Raw genomic sequence first — 15,553 nt, forward strand, 5'->3', positions numbered from 1 at the left:
GTAACTGATATCTTTTCAGTAAATAATCACCTTAATAGGTGGTAATTATGAATAAATGATGAAAACAATGCTAACAGTAGCAGCCACTGTTTTTCAAGTGCCTATCATCTGCTATGTCATATTTCATCATTAATCCTTTCAGTAACCCTGTTAGAAGGCATTATTGTGGCCATTTCCCATGTGGATTCTGAGAGGTCACAGAGGTAGTAAATACCTCAGGACATTTTTTAGATGGAATAATTTTTTATTACAACACTAATTTGTTCCAAGTTAATATTACAGAATCTTAAAAATGTAATGGAATGACAATAAAATTAGGAATCCGAATAATCTGGATTTGACTTTTCATGTAGTGTTTATACTGAGTGATCTAGTAAAAGTCATTATCTATGCCTCAATTAATTTTATTAGTGAAAATAAAATGATGACACCTACTTCATCATTATGTTTCAGAATAGAATACAATATTTTTGAAAAGATTTTAAAATCTGCTGGGTGATGGCTTTATAGCATCTTTATGCCATGCTATGGGTTCCTATTCCTAATATATTCCTTCCTCTGCCTCTTTGCCTGATATATAAAGTTTCAACCTCTCTAGTTAGCAATATTTTCCTGTCTTGCAAAGCCTAGCTCAAATTCTTCCTACTCAATTAATATTTCTTGATGACATTAGACATTGTCATAGCTTTTAAAAATTATCTAAACCATACTATCACGTTATTGTACTAGTCTATTATATATGTCCATATAATCTATTTATTGTTTCCATCTCCTCAGATGAGAAAATAATGCCCATGAAAAGTGTCATTGATATGGGGTAAACTGTGTGATATATGTTGAAAAAATACAATTTCAAAATTGTTTGAAGAAAATACTTTCAATTATGTTAAAATACAGTTCTGTGATAGCCTTTCCAGTAATTTATGGCTTCAATCGAATTCATGACAGAACATCAGATAAAACCAAATTGAGGGCGATTCATCAAAATACTTGACTGAATCCAGGTCTTTCTTATTCTGTAGCCCATGTTACTACTACTATATTATGCTGTAAATCGGCTATACTGAGTGCCATCATTATTATTTTTTTCTTTTTTTTATTTTTTATTTTTTATTATACTTTAGGTTTTAGGGTACATGTGCACAATGTGCAGGTTTGTTACATATGTATCCATGTGCCATGTTGATTTCCTGCACCCATTAACTTGTCATTTAGCATTAGGTATATCTCCTAATGCTGTCCCTCCCCCCTCCCCCCACCCCACAACAGTCCCCGGAGTGTGATGTTCCCCTTCCTGTGTCCATGAGTTCTCATTGTTCAATTCCCACCTGTGAGTGAGAACATGCGGTGTTTGGTTTTTTGTCCTTGCGATAGTTTACTGAGAATGATGTTTTCCAATTTCATCCATGTCCCTACAAAGGACACGAACTCATCATTTTTTATGGCTGCATAGTATTCCATGGTGTATATGTGCCACATTTTCTTAATCTAGTCTATTGTTGTTGGACATTTGGGTTGGTTCCAAGTCTTTGCTATTGTGAATAGTGCCGCAATAAACATACGTGTGCATGTGTCTTTATAGCAGCATGATTTATAGTCTTTTGGGTATATACCCAGTAATGGGATGGCTGGGTCAAATGGTATTTCTAGTTCTAGATCCCTGAGGAATCGCCACACTGACTTCCACAATGGTTGAACTAGTTTACAGTCCCACCAACAGTGTAAAAGTGTTCCTATTTCTCCACATCCTCTCCAGCACCTGTTGTTTCCTGATTTTTTAATGATGGCCATTCTAACTGGTGTGAGATGGTATCTCACTGTGGTTTTGATTTGCATTTCTCTGATGAGGTGCCATCATTATTAATCTTGCATAGTTTGCTCTTTGATTTGAAGTCTCCTAATTATTATTAAAAATACAATATGGAGTGTGTTTAGTGTCCTACTCCTTAATTTCTCACTTGTGATCACTTTAATGAAGTACTTCTCTTCCTAATGGTAGTATCATATTATTTTGTTTACTTTTAGTAATGAGTTTGCTGAATATTCTGAATTTCCCTGGGGCATATATATGAAAGTAACTTCTTTTTTTCAATTACTTAAGCTTTGTCAAATTTCTCTTTTACTTGGGCAGATCCTGTGATCTTTTGGTTATGCTTCTATAAAAAAAACAAACCATAACAATTCAGTGTTAGACAAGCCTCAATCTCAATCTAATTTAGAGCTATTCCCTCCAACATCACAGATCAGATATAAGGTGTCGGGAATAGAAGATGTGGGTGTGGTCTGCCTCCGGGATACTACCTCCCTCTCCTTCTTCTAGGGTTCCACAGTTTGTGGTGATTTGGGAAAGAAAAAAAGGACAAGTCTCTCACATTTAATAGTGCAGCTGAAGTTTGTCCTCTGTAAAATTTTGACTGTTTATCTGGTTATTGTGGACTGGGAGGCAGTGGTCTCTATCTGGGAGTTTTCAGAAGCCCCTTGGGGACCTCACCACTGCACAGTCATTGATATCTCATACATGGAACACTCCCCAGCTCCTGCTGCTGAGATGTGCTTTCAATGGCCAATCCTTGTGGGTAGAATTTGTCAAGATAACACAAACCTAGCTACTTCCCCCAAGTTCACATGGCCCATGAAGATACACGTGTGGGTCGCCCCAAAGCTGTGCTCTCTCCCTTTTCTAAGTCACTTTTTTTGCCCTCAGTTCAGGTAGGTACAGGGGCTGGATTGGCAAGGCCACTGCAGGTGCAGATGTCAAAGCTAGAAATGAAATTCTGGCCTTCTTTTCCTACAGGAACTGCTTTCCAGGCTTTAAGAGTGGTTCTCATGGCAGCCCCAGCACTTGGTTCAGTGGTGCGAGGCATGTCTTGGTGGAATAGATAGAAAACTGAAGCATTACTCCCTTCCCACCCCTACCAAGGCCACCTTATACCTCTAATCATTTCCTTTTTCTCCGTTCCTACCTCAGTCTTCCTTTCAGACTTGACTGGAGAGGGAGAAGGTACAGTTTGGGGTGATGATTTAGAGCAGCAGAGCCTTTACCTGGTTGTGTCTTCGTAAGCCTTAAAGAAGGTGGTCAGCTCCGGTTGTTCTCAGTTCTCCAACTTCTCTATTTTAATATTGTGGCCTTAATTGCCAATTTGGGGTAACAGAAAAACTTGTACTTGTAGCCTGTTACATTTGTGCACTTTGGGGAGCAAAAATTGATATAAAATTGAAAACTTCTCATCTGCAACAGAAGCTGTCAAGAGAATGAAAAGGCAAGTCACAGACAGGGATACAATAATTACAAAAGATGTATCTGATAAAGGACTGTTATCCACAATAGGCACAGAAATTGTAAAACTCAACAATAAGAACACAAACAACCTGATTAATAAGTGTGCAAAAGATTTGAACACACTTCACCAAAGAAGAACGAAAGATGGCAAATAAGCATATGAAAAGATGCACAACATCATATCTCATTAGGAAATGCAAATTATTAAACGCCTCAAGGTAGTCTTCTTTGGGTTAAATCTGCTTGGTGTTCTATAATATTTTTTGGATTTGGATATTCATATCTTCCTCTAGGTTTGGGAAATTCTCTGTCATCCCTTTGAATGAACTTTCTACCTCTCTCTTCCTCTACCTCCTCTTTAAGACCAGTAACTCTTAGATTTGCCCTTTTAAGGCTATTTTCCAGATCTTGTAGTCATGCTTCATTGTTTTTTATTCTTTTTTCTTTTGTCTCCTTTCACTGTGTATTTACAAATAGCATGTCTTCAAGTTCACTAATTCTTTCCTCTGCTTGGCCAATTCTGTTATTAAAAGCCTGATGCATTTTTTAGTATGCCAATTGCATTTTTCAGTTCTGGATTTTCTGTTTGATTCTTTTAAATTATTTCAACCTCTTTGTTAAATTTATCTGATAGAATTCTGAATTCCTTTTCTGTGTTCTCTTGAATTTCCTTGAGTTTCCTCAAAATAGCTATTTTAAATTTTCTGTCTGAAAGGTCACATATCTCTGTTTCTCTAAGACTGGTCCCTGGTGCCTTATTAGGTTCATTTAATGAGGTCATATTTTCCTGGGTTGTCTTAATACTTGTAGATATTCATCTGTGTCTGGGTATTTATCTTAGTCTTTGCAGTCTGGTGTTTGTACTGGTCCTTCTTGGGAAGGCTTTCCAGATATTTGATAGGACTTGGATATGGTGATCTAAGCTGTATCTACTTCAAGAGGCACCTCAAGCCCAGTAACACTGTGGTTATTGCATACTTGTAGAGGTACTGCCTTGATGGTCTTGGACAAGATCTGGGAAAATTTTTTGTATTATCAGACAGGAACTCATTTTCTCTTCCTTACTTTCTCTTAAACAAATGGAGCCTCTCTTTCTATTCTGGGCCATCCGAACCTGAGGGTGGAGTGATACAAGCTCCCTTGTGGCAATCACCACTGTGACTGTTCTCAGTCAGACCTGAAGCCAGCACAGTACTGGATTTCACCCAAGGCCTGTTGTAACCACTCCCTGGCTACTGCCTATGTTCTCTGCAATCAGCAAGTGGCAAAGACGGCCAGGCCCGTGTCCTTTCTTTCAGGGCAGCAAGTTCCCCCAGGCTCCAGGCAGGTCCAGAGGTGCCACCCAGGAGCCAGGGATCAGAGTCAAAACCCTTAGAGGTCTATTATACTGCAGCTGAGCTGGCATTCAAACTACAAGATACAGTCCATCTCACTCTTCTCTCACCTTTTCAAAGGCAGAGGAGCCTCACCTCATGGCCACCGTCACCGCAGGCCCACAGGGAATACTACCAGACTACCACCTATGTTCCCTTAAGGCACAGAGTCTCTTCAGTCAGCTTGTGGTGAATGCTGCCTGGGTTGGGACTCACCCTTTAGGGCAGCGTGCTCCGTTCTGGCCCAGAGCAGATCCAGAAATGCCATCCAAGAGCCAAGTCCTGGAATTGAGGACCCCAAGAGGCCTGCTTGGTGCTCTACACCCCTGTGGCCAAGGTGCATGACAAAGTCCCCTTTGCTTTTCCCTTCTCTTTTTTCAAGCAAAAGAAGTCTCACCCATAGCCATCACGGCTGGGAATGTGCTGAGTCACCCAAAGCCAGCAAGTTTCAGAGTCTCCCCCAAGACCCTCAATGTAGTACCTACATATTGCTGCTGGTTATTCAGGACCTAAGGGCTCTTCACTTAGCAGGTGATGAATGCTGCCAGGAAAGTGTCCTTTCTTTCAAAGCAATGGATTCCCTTCTGGCCCAGGGTATGTCTGGAAATGTCATCTAGGATCTAGGGCCTGGAAAGGGGGCCTAATGACTCTGATTAGTGTCCTATCCCGCTGTGGCTGAGCTGGTATCTAAGATGCAAGACAAACTCATGCTCACTCTTCCCTCTCCTCTCCTCAAGTGGAAGGAAAAATCTCTTTTGAAGCTGTGAGCTATGCAGCCTGGGGCTAGGGAAGTGTTAATAGCAGCCCTGCCTTAGGTGCTGCAGTGTCTCAGTAGGTCCACATGCCCCTCCAGTCAACTGTCTCTGAGCCCAGTTTAGCCCTAGGACTCACCGAGGAGTTGGAGTCCTTGTGACCTAGAATGCCTTTCGAGTTTATTTAGAGCCCCAGAGCACTTTAGACCATGGTGGTGAGGCTTGTGGGAACTCAAGTTCTTACCACTGGGATTGGTGAGAACTTAGCTGATGCTCCTTCCTTGGGTGGGTGATCAGCTAAGTTTGGACTGGTTTTCCTTTCTGTTATAACAGAACAGCACTGAGTTTAATGCCTCACAATTGCTGCACTCTCCCTCCCCCAGTTCACAGACAAGCTTTCTGTACCATACCACTGCTGCTGGGGTGGGGAGGTGGAGGGGAAGGGTTGTGTTTTTCTTTCTACTTTTTCAGTGCTCCTTTCAGCAATACAAAGTTAAAACCAAGTACTGTGAGTGCTCACCTGCTTATGGGTTCTTATGAAGATGCTTTTTTTGTGGGTAGATAGTTGTTAAATTGGAGTCCTTGGGGTTTGGGAGGGGGGCAATTGGTAGAGTCTTCTGTTCTGCCATCTTGATCTCCTACCACGAAATGTAAATTAAAATGACAGGATACTACTATAGTCCTATGGGAGTGGCAAAAATCCAAAACACTGACAACACCAAATGCTGATGAGAATGTAGAGCAACAGGAACCCTCATTTATTGTTGGTGGAAATGCAAAATTGTACAGCCGCTTTGGAAGACAGCTTCACAGTTTCGTATAAAACTAAACATACTCCTATCATAGAATCCAGGAATTGGTCTGCTTGGTATTCTCCCAAATAAGTTGAAAATTTAAGCCCACACAAAAACCTATACATGGATGTTTATAGCAGCTTTTTTCATAATTGCCAAAACTTAGAAGCAACTAAGATGTCCTTCAATAGGTAAATAGATAAAGAGACTGTGGTACATTCATATGATGGAATATTATTCAATATTAAAAAGAAATGAGCTATCAAGTCACAAAAAGACATGGAAGAACTTTAAATGTATATTAGTAAGTGAGAAAAGCCAATGTGGATATGCTACATACTGTATGATTCCCATTATATGACATTCTGGTGAAAGCAAAACTGTAGAGACAGTAAAAAGATCAGGGATGAGGTGGGAGAAAGTAATAAATAAATGGAGCACAAGGCCCAGTGCGGTGGCTCATGCCTGTAATCCCAGCACTTTGGGAGGCCGACCACGAGGTCAGGAGATCGAGACCATTATGGCTAACATGGTGAAACCCCATCTGTACTAAAAATACAAAAAATTAGCCGGGCTTGGTGGTGGGCGCCTGTAGTTGAGGAGGCTGAGGCAGAAGATTGGCTTGAACCCAGGAGGTGAAGCTTGCAGTGAGCCCAGATCGTGCCACTGCACTCCAGCCCAGGCGACAGAGCAAGACTCCATCTCAAAAAAAAAAAAAAAAAAAAAAAAAAAGTGGAGCACACAGGATATTTAAGGCAATGAAACTATTCTGTATGATATCACAATGCTGGATGTATCATTATACATTTGTCAAAACCCATAGAATATACAACACCATGAGTGAACCTAATGTAAACATGGGTTACATTTGGGTAAAAGTGATTGCTTGTATTTGGGTAAAAATGATTGGCTATATAGGTTCATTAAATATCTTCATATCAACATCATGAAGGAAGTAATATTGGTATGCCCATTTCACAGGTAAGGAAAATGAGTCATAGAGGGGCTGTAACAAATGTCTCACTCTGGTGCCTAATGCTGATAGTGGGGGAGGCTGTGCAAATGTGGAGGCAGGGGATATATGAGAACTCTCTGCACTTTCCACTTAATTTTGTTGTGAACCTACAACTGCTCTAAAAATAAAATATATTGAAGATTGATAATAAAAATATTAGAGTCACAGGTAACCAAAGCAGAGAAATTGACTTTCTAAATAGATGACAGATTTCTTCACCCTTGCATGGGACAGAATAAGTTTTTTTAACTTTTATTTGAGGTTTGGGGTAGGTGTAAAGATTTGTCACGTAGGTAAACACATGTCACAGGGTCTTGTACATATTATTTCATCACCCAAGTATTAAGCCCCGTACATAATATTTTGTTTTATGACTCCGTCCCTTGGACAGAAAATGTCTAGTGCATCATAGATGCAGTTGAGCCTTTTACCTTCTCTCTGCATTTTGTTTTCATAGCTACTGATAGATGACTAGGCAGCAGCATAGGTGGGTGAGAAGAGAATGCCCCTTCCTGGAAGGCTTACCCTTGATAGTGAATCTACTTCCAATGTTGCAGAGAACTATGTGTCACCGTTATTGTTCTGAATGATGCAACTCTAGAGAGATTCTTTATTACCTAGAAAAACAGCAGTCTCTGAAAGTTGAGATTTTGTTTTCTTAGAATACTGTTTTTGGTGTTCACAACTTTAGTTAGTCATGAAACCAGGTTATGAGAAACGGGAGCTGGCAAGTTGGACATGGCATAGCTGTGAGAAATGTCTTCAGCAAACTGATATTTGCCTACAATGTTATTCTTTCACATTTAGCTACAGACATTCATTCTGTGCCTTGGTCTCTCAGACTTTTCTCTGTAACACAAGAGATTTTGCACAACTAACTCATTTAATCTTCATAGCAACCTCATGAGGGAAGTTAATATTGGTATGCCAATTCCACAGATGAAGAAACGGAGTCACAGAGAGGCCATAACTATCCCACTGTGAGATAGCTAGTAAGTGGTAGAGTTGAGATCTGAGTAAAAGCATCCTTGCTTCAAAGTAGGGTTCTTAATCACTCTACTGGGTTGCAAAAAGCCACAATAATACAAACGACATGAAACTGGTTTAAAATTAGAACTGTTTATGTTACAAAAATAAATAGATTGGAGGTAGAAACTAGGGTATAGTTTCATTATAAAATTATCCAACCCAACAAGGGTTGCTATTCGGAGAAATTGGTTATTTTGGATTGAAAAGTCCAGTTTAAGGCCGGGCGTGGTGGCTCACGCCTGTAATTCCAGCACTTTGGGAGGCCGAGGCGGGCGGATCACGGGGTCAGGAGATCGAGACCATCCTGACGAACACGATGAAACCCCGTCTCTACTAAAAATACCAAAAATTAGCTGGGCGTGGTGGCGGGCGCCTGTAGTCCCAGCTACTCGGGAGGCTGAGGCAGGAGAATGGCATGAACCCGGGAGGCAGAGCTTGCAGTGAGCCGAGATTGCGCCACTGCACTCCAGCCTGGGTGACAGAGCAAGACTCTGTCTCAAAAAAAAAAAAAAAAAAAAGAAAAGTCCAGTTTAGCCAATCTCCCCTTAAAAATAATTACCCATTTTATTCCAAGTGGATTAAAGAGTTAAATATAAAGAGTTAAACCAAAATAACTTGGAAGAAATATAGATGAATATTTATCTTATCTCTGGATAGAAAATGATTTTCTAAACATAAAAGCAATTAAGAAAATCACAGAGGAAAGACTGATGAATGAAATGAAATATTTATGTCATAAACAAAATGAAGACAAATAACTAACACATGTAAGAAATTGTGATTTTCATATACATTTGAAGAAAATAACAAAAGAGAAAACAGAAATGCTTAAAATATGAGCAAAATATAAAAAATACTCTTTTTTTATAAAATATGAAAGGCAAATTTTTAAAAATGGAAAATAAAGCAAAATTAGTAAGCATTTTCTACAGAGCACATTTTATCGAAGACTTTTAACTGGTAATAATTAAAGCTGTTGGGAGTTCTGCAAGATCAGTAACTTCATGTACAATCTTTCTGCCAATAATTTAGCAATATCCATTAAGAGATTTAAAAAATTATATTTTTCGGACCCCTATTTTTTTAACTTTTAGTTCGGAGGGTACACATGAAGGTTCATTTACATAGATAAACACGTGTCATGGGGGTTTGTTGTACATATTATTTCATCACCCACGTTTTAAGCCCAGTACTCAATAGTTATCTTTTCTGCTCCTCTCCCTTCTCCCCGTCTCCATCTTCAAGTAGACCCAAGTGTCTGTTGTTTCCTTCTTTGTGTTCATAAGTTCTTATCATTTGAAAGTGAGAACATGCAGTATTTGGTTTTCTGTTCCTGCATTAGTTTGCTAAGGATAATATCCTCTAGCTCCATTCATGTTCCCACAAAAGACGTGATCTTATTCTTTTTTTTAATGGTTCCATAGTATTCTATGGTGTATATGGACCACATTGCCTTTATCCAGTCTGTCATTGATGTCGTTTGATGGGCGTTTAGGCTGATTCCATGTCTTTGCTATCATTAATAGTGCCGCAATGAATATTTGCATGCATGTGTCTTTATGGTAGAATGATTTATAGTCATCTGAGTATATACCCAGTAATGGGATTGCTGGGTTGAATGGTGGTTCTGCTTTTAGCTCTTTGAGGAATTGCCATACTGCTTTCCACAATGGTTGAACTAACTTACACTCCCACCAGCAGTGTATTAGTGTTCTCTTTTCTCTGCAACCTGGCCAGCATCTGTTATGTTTTTGAATTTTTAACAATAGCCATTCTGACTGGTGCGAGATGGTACCTCATCGTGGTTTTGATTTGCATTTCTCCAGTGATCAGTGATATTAAGCTTTTTTTCATATCTTTGTTGGCCACATGTATCTCTTCTTTTGAGAAGTGTCGTTCATGTCCTTTGCCCACTTTTTAATGGGGTTTAAACCACTATTTTTTATGTAAGGATTTATCCTAATAGTTATATGGACATATACTAGAAAATTATGGTTCTGCTATAGTATGGACTGTCGTATCAGTATTAAAAACATGTTGTGATTAGTTCTTAGTGATAAAAGAAAATTATAGTGGGTAGTGTTAATGGTTAAGTGTAACAAAATAGTGTTTTAAGATACACTATTTAAGTGTAGTGAGAGAGTATACATAGTTATTTATGCATAATTATTTCATCTGGTTAAAATCAATAATAAAAAGGGACTAGGGTGGTTAAGACAAATGTTCATGATGATTTTTGGTGGTAGTGGGATCCTCTCTACTTTACAAATCATCTACAACAGAGAGATAATCATGGGAAAATGCATTTAAATAAGGAAAAGAAACAAATAGAACAGGAAATACAGAGACAAATAAAAAGGGCAGATCATTAGAAATGGTGAGAGGCTCATGGATATGCCCTCAAATCTGAAGTGAAGGCAGAGTTGGAATGGAGTTTAGAGCAAATAGAAATATTGGAGTAATTCGTGCTCGTGGCCAGCTCCTTCAAAGCACTGAAGTGTATAGAATGGCTGCAAGGAAAGACCTGAGCTTGTCTGTCTGGTGATGAAAGTGAATTTTGTTTTTCTAAAACAAACCAGTTCTCTGCCCAAATTTACATTTTTATAGATGCCACATATATTTTCAACCTCTAAAATATTTTGGTTAAGATGTTTTCAAGATAATAAATCTTCAAAATCAGTCTCTATTTTCTCTTTATTTTGTTTAAGTCCATGACCTTTCCAATTTATGCAATATTTTAATTTTGGGGGAGGGGGCAGCAAAAGTAGATGTAATTTGTCTGTTAGCTACTACTTTGATTTTTATAGTCTAAATATGTGGAAGTTTCCAACTTTCTTCCCTTTATTGCAGTTAGACTTTCTAAAATGCCTTAGAGGAGTTTGAAGTTCTCATTATTTTCTTCAAACACTTTATTTCCCAGGAAGGTAGATATTTGTATCTCTTGCCTTTAGAATCTGCTGTATGGTTAGGAGAATTTATGTCCCTATTTTTTAGTTCTCACTTGGATTTCTTGATACTACAAAAAGCCTCCTGAACTCAGGCCTTTACATACTTGTTCTCAGCATAATGGATGCCTGGTCCACACACTCATGTTCATTTTTTCAGTTTCTCCCTCCCTCTTCAAATTACCCTGGGGCCTTGATCTTGTCTTCTCTTGCTATAGCCTGTCTGCCACTACCTAATCTCATATTCCAGCAGTGAGTGATCACTTATGTAGGCCGAGAGGAAAAAAATGTTGTTTTCCTGAGTTTCTTTTTAGGAAATAGCAGTATATTTTTGTTAAAACATAAACATAATTGCTTATGCCCAATAAACTTTTACAGAAATAAAATATACTTAAAACTGTGTTTTCCATTGAATTGTCACTACAACACTTCTTTCCACTAGAACATTTCTTTGCACTTAGTAAGATTGCATTGGGTTCTCCATCAGCCCAAGGTATGAGATGCTGGCTGTTGGATCTGCGAAGCATGACTGAGTCCCAGGGCATTGATCACCGTGGCATATGTATTATTTTGCTGCTGTGCTCTGCTGAGCCAAGGAGATGATGCATATGTATTCACACTCCTCCACTCTCACTTTCTTCTTCCATCTATACTTTCTCTCTGAAGGCAGTTTTGGCTGCCACCAAGTACTGTACCCCAAATGCCAAATCTTCAAATGCAAATGCCTGTTTACAGGGACATCTTGTCCCTTGGGCCAGTTCATCTCTCTGTGGTACATGCCTACCGGTAGTATAACTATAACTTTGGCTGCTGCTTTGTAAGTATAAAGTCACAACCAGAATTATAAAATGCGAATTTAAAACTGGAATGTTTACAAGTAGGCTCAAATACCTTTGGAGTCACTAAGTTTGTTGAGAGGCGTGGAGCTATATTAGCCTGGGACTTGACTTCATGTCCCATAAACCCCTCTGTTTCCTCTTGGAATCTGTTGCCATTAACCTGTGATGTATGTACTCTGCCACCATTACCTCTAGCTCTAGCACTCATCCATTCATATGGCAAATATAGAGAGAGCACCAACCATTGCCAGGCACTCTGCTAGGTGCTAGACATGCACAGTGGAAAAGAGGAAAGAGCCTGTAGCATGTGAGAGCTTACGGTCTAGTGGAAATGCAGACAAGAGAGCTAATTAAAATATGCAGTGTTAAGAAAAATCCTCTGTGCTCTAGTGGAACCCAGTCCACAGGAAGGACACTCAGATTACCCTTTAAAAGGAGTGATGAGGGAAAGTTTCCCAGAGAAGTAATCCAGAACCCAAAAAAGAAAGGCTTAAAGCTGTGGGTCTCATCCTTCCAGGTCTCCCGCAAAGGATACACTGGGATTCCAGGAGTGCTAGGGTGACAGAGCAGTCAATCATCCAAAGCAAGCTTGGACAGGCTATGGCAAGCAATGGGGACATACAAATCTTTAATCTCTGTTTGCTCTTAGTGATGATGGCATCACTGAAATTTTTGAGGTGTATTCTCAGGGTTATTTAACACACATTAAAAAGAAAAATGTATTAAAACTGATTTTTTTTTCATGAAGAAAAATCTTGGTGATGCTTGCCTGGATTGAAGAACCCTTCTGGGATCTGACCACAGGTCTAACTTCTCTGGGGGTTGGTTTGAGACCCACTGGAGTGACCTCTGAGAATGGATCCCACTAGTGAATAGCCTCATTAGAGAGGATGTGGGTGGAGAAGGCTGAATTGATGCTGCCATTTCTCCAGGATGCCTTCTGTAGATTCATCTCTGCTCTGCTGGGAAGCAGACTTCACTGACTCAAGTTTTTTTTTTGGTATTTTAAATTTTGAGGTAGGGTCTCATTCTGTCACCCAAGCTATAGTGCAGTAGTGCAGACTTGGCTCACCGCAGCCTTGACCTCCCAGGCTCAAGCGATCCTCCCTCCTCAGCCTCCTACATAGCTGAGACCATAGGCACGCGCCACTATGCCCAGCTAATTTTTTTTTTTTTTTTTTTTAGTTTTTGTAGAGATGGGGTCTTGCCATGTTGCCCATGCCGGTCTCAAACTCCTGGGCTCAAGTGATCCTCCCACCTTGGCCTCCCAAAGTGCCGGGATTACAAGTGTGAGCCACTGTGCTGGCCTTCAAACTTCTTGAACTTTAGCATTCTTGTGCTTGCCACAATTGTTCTTCAGAGCTTGATTGGTCAGCGATATGCTGGGTCTCAGCTTGTTTCCCCCTTCTCATCATTGTTCTAATATCATTCCAAATATCTTCATTAATGCTACTGTTACTTCTAACTGCTACTACTATTACAACGACTACTAGTAAGGGTTTTGTTTTGTTTGTTTTTTGTTGTTTGTTTTTTTTTTTTTTTTGAGATGGAGTCTCACTCTGTCACCCAGTTTGGAGTGCAGTGGCACGATCTTGGCTGATTGCAACCTCCATCTCCCAGGTTCAAGCCATTCTCCCACCTCAGCCTCCCAAGTAGCTGGGAATACAGGTGCATACCACCATGGCCGGCTACTTTTTGTATTTTTAGTAGAGACGGGGTTTCACTATATTGGCCAGGCTGTTCTCGAACTCTTGACCTCGTGATCTACTGGCCTCGACCTCCCAAAGTGCTGGAATTACAGGTGTGAGCCACTGCGCCCAGCCAGGGTTTTGTTTTTTGAGTGACTATATAGTAGCCAATGTCCTAGGCATTTTTTTTTTCACATCTTTAGAACAACCCTGCAAAAATAAATGTTATTATCTTCATTTTGTGGTTTAGGTGACTGAGGTTCAGAGAGTTTAAGAAACTGCAGTTTGTTGAACAGTATTCTCAGCATACGGAACAAATATAAAACTTAATACACCATTGTTAACACCAGAATTCCACTGAGCACAAACAGTGCTCAGTACCCTTGTTTCAGGAAACCTGTGCTGCCGTGCTTCCTGTTACGGGGACCACTGGCAGCAATTTGACTGAACAGCCAGATGGGCCCTGTGGCTTTGATGGTTATTGCAGGTTTCAAGGCAAGAAAAGGGTCTTCTTGAGGGCAAACAGGCCCATTGGAGGGAAGCAAGGGTGACAGACGCCAGAGTCAGCAAGCAGCAGGGAGGCCTGACCACTCCATCCAAGGGCAGAAGAGTCACTAGGGGCTGACTTTCTGTTTTGTTTCATTTTTGTTTGTACTGACTGCTGGGTGTCAGTCGTTATGGGCTTAGGGCTGTTAATTCTTGGCAAAAAATGTTCTGAAATTCTGTAGTTGAAACCACCCTTCTTGGAGACAGGGAGAGAAATTCTTGGATTATCAAATCAAAATTAACATCAGCAACCCCGTTTTTTTACCCTGCCAATACAATGACCCTTTGGTATGCTGTAGAAGTTTTATTATTTGAAAAAAAATTTATAACAAAAAAATTTTACTAATGTTTTTTCTCTTTGCTACAAAATTAGAATTGCTTATTCTAGCTTTCCAGATGTTTAGATCCTGAATAAGCAGGGTTTTCGTGTACTAATAAGCTTCCATTGTGTGGGCAGATACCATTATTGAAGGAAAGTTAGAGACCTCTGAAGTTCTCCACTATATCCCAGGCTGTAGAGACTACGTTAAATTGACAAGCATACATGGCCCATGCAGATGAGCAGGAAATAAAGCATAAAAATAGAAGTTTACATTTTTACTCTCTACCCTAGGTAAGAGGCTGTGAACTGGTGTGTGTGCTTTGGCAGATAGTTAAGAAAGTGTGGAATTCCTTACCTAGAGGGAATGAAGTTAGAGTAGGTGTCCTGTTGTTTCTCATCAGAGCATTGAAGAGATGGTTTCAGTGGTGGAGTAAGAGATGGACCCTGGGAGGCTAAGAATAGAAGCTGTGGTTAGCCCCAGACTATGGGCTAATGGGGCTGTATTTCTTGTTGTTTTGAAGTAATGTGAACCTCAGTGGCCTTTCTGTTGAAGCAGTCTGTGTGCTAATTACTTGTGATAAAAGGGTGCTTACAAGATACCAAAAAGAGTCCTTGGCTTGTTATCTGAAGATGGTTTCCTTTTCCAAAATGAGGGGGAAATGGTCTGGAAGACCTGGAGCTGACTGTGTTTTATCAACAGGAGTTGACTATGTAAATCCTATGTACAGCTTGTTTGCTGGTGATTTAAACCAGCGTTTAAAAGTCCCAGATAAGGGTTGTCACAGAATTCTTGTAGGTGATTTTTTTCCTCTTTCAAGAACTTCATATAGAGTTAATTAGGAACTCTTCATGCCCTTATACAATTCAATTCAATGTATCACTAAGAACTTCAAGTATGCAATTTGTATAGCCCACTCTTCATATTCATTAAAATTCACATACACATTTGTTCATATTCACTGCACAGTGA

At 39.8% G+C, this 15,553-nt stretch overlaps 1 long non-coding RNA gene across 1 annotated transcript; it reads right to left on the reverse strand.

The window, feature by feature from the left end:
- Positions 1–1,104: 1,104 nt before the first annotated feature.
- Positions 1,105–15,035, reverse strand: LOC134731430 (uncharacterized). The gene is made up of 3 exons (XR_010113673.1): positions 14,939–15,035; positions 5,926–6,043; positions 1,105–3,241 (listed from the first exon to the last, which is right to left on the reverse strand). It is a non-coding gene; the product is annotated as an uncharacterized lncRNA (long non-coding RNA).
- Between the last annotated feature and the right edge of the window lie 518 nt (positions 15,036–15,553).

Source organism: Symphalangus syndactylus, chromosome 9, assembly GCF_028878055.3.
Source record: "Symphalangus syndactylus isolate Jambi chromosome 9, NHGRI_mSymSyn1-v2.1_pri, whole genome shotgun sequence".
In the NCBI taxonomy this organism is placed as follows: Eukaryota; Metazoa; Chordata; class Mammalia; order Primates; family Hylobatidae; genus Symphalangus; species Symphalangus syndactylus.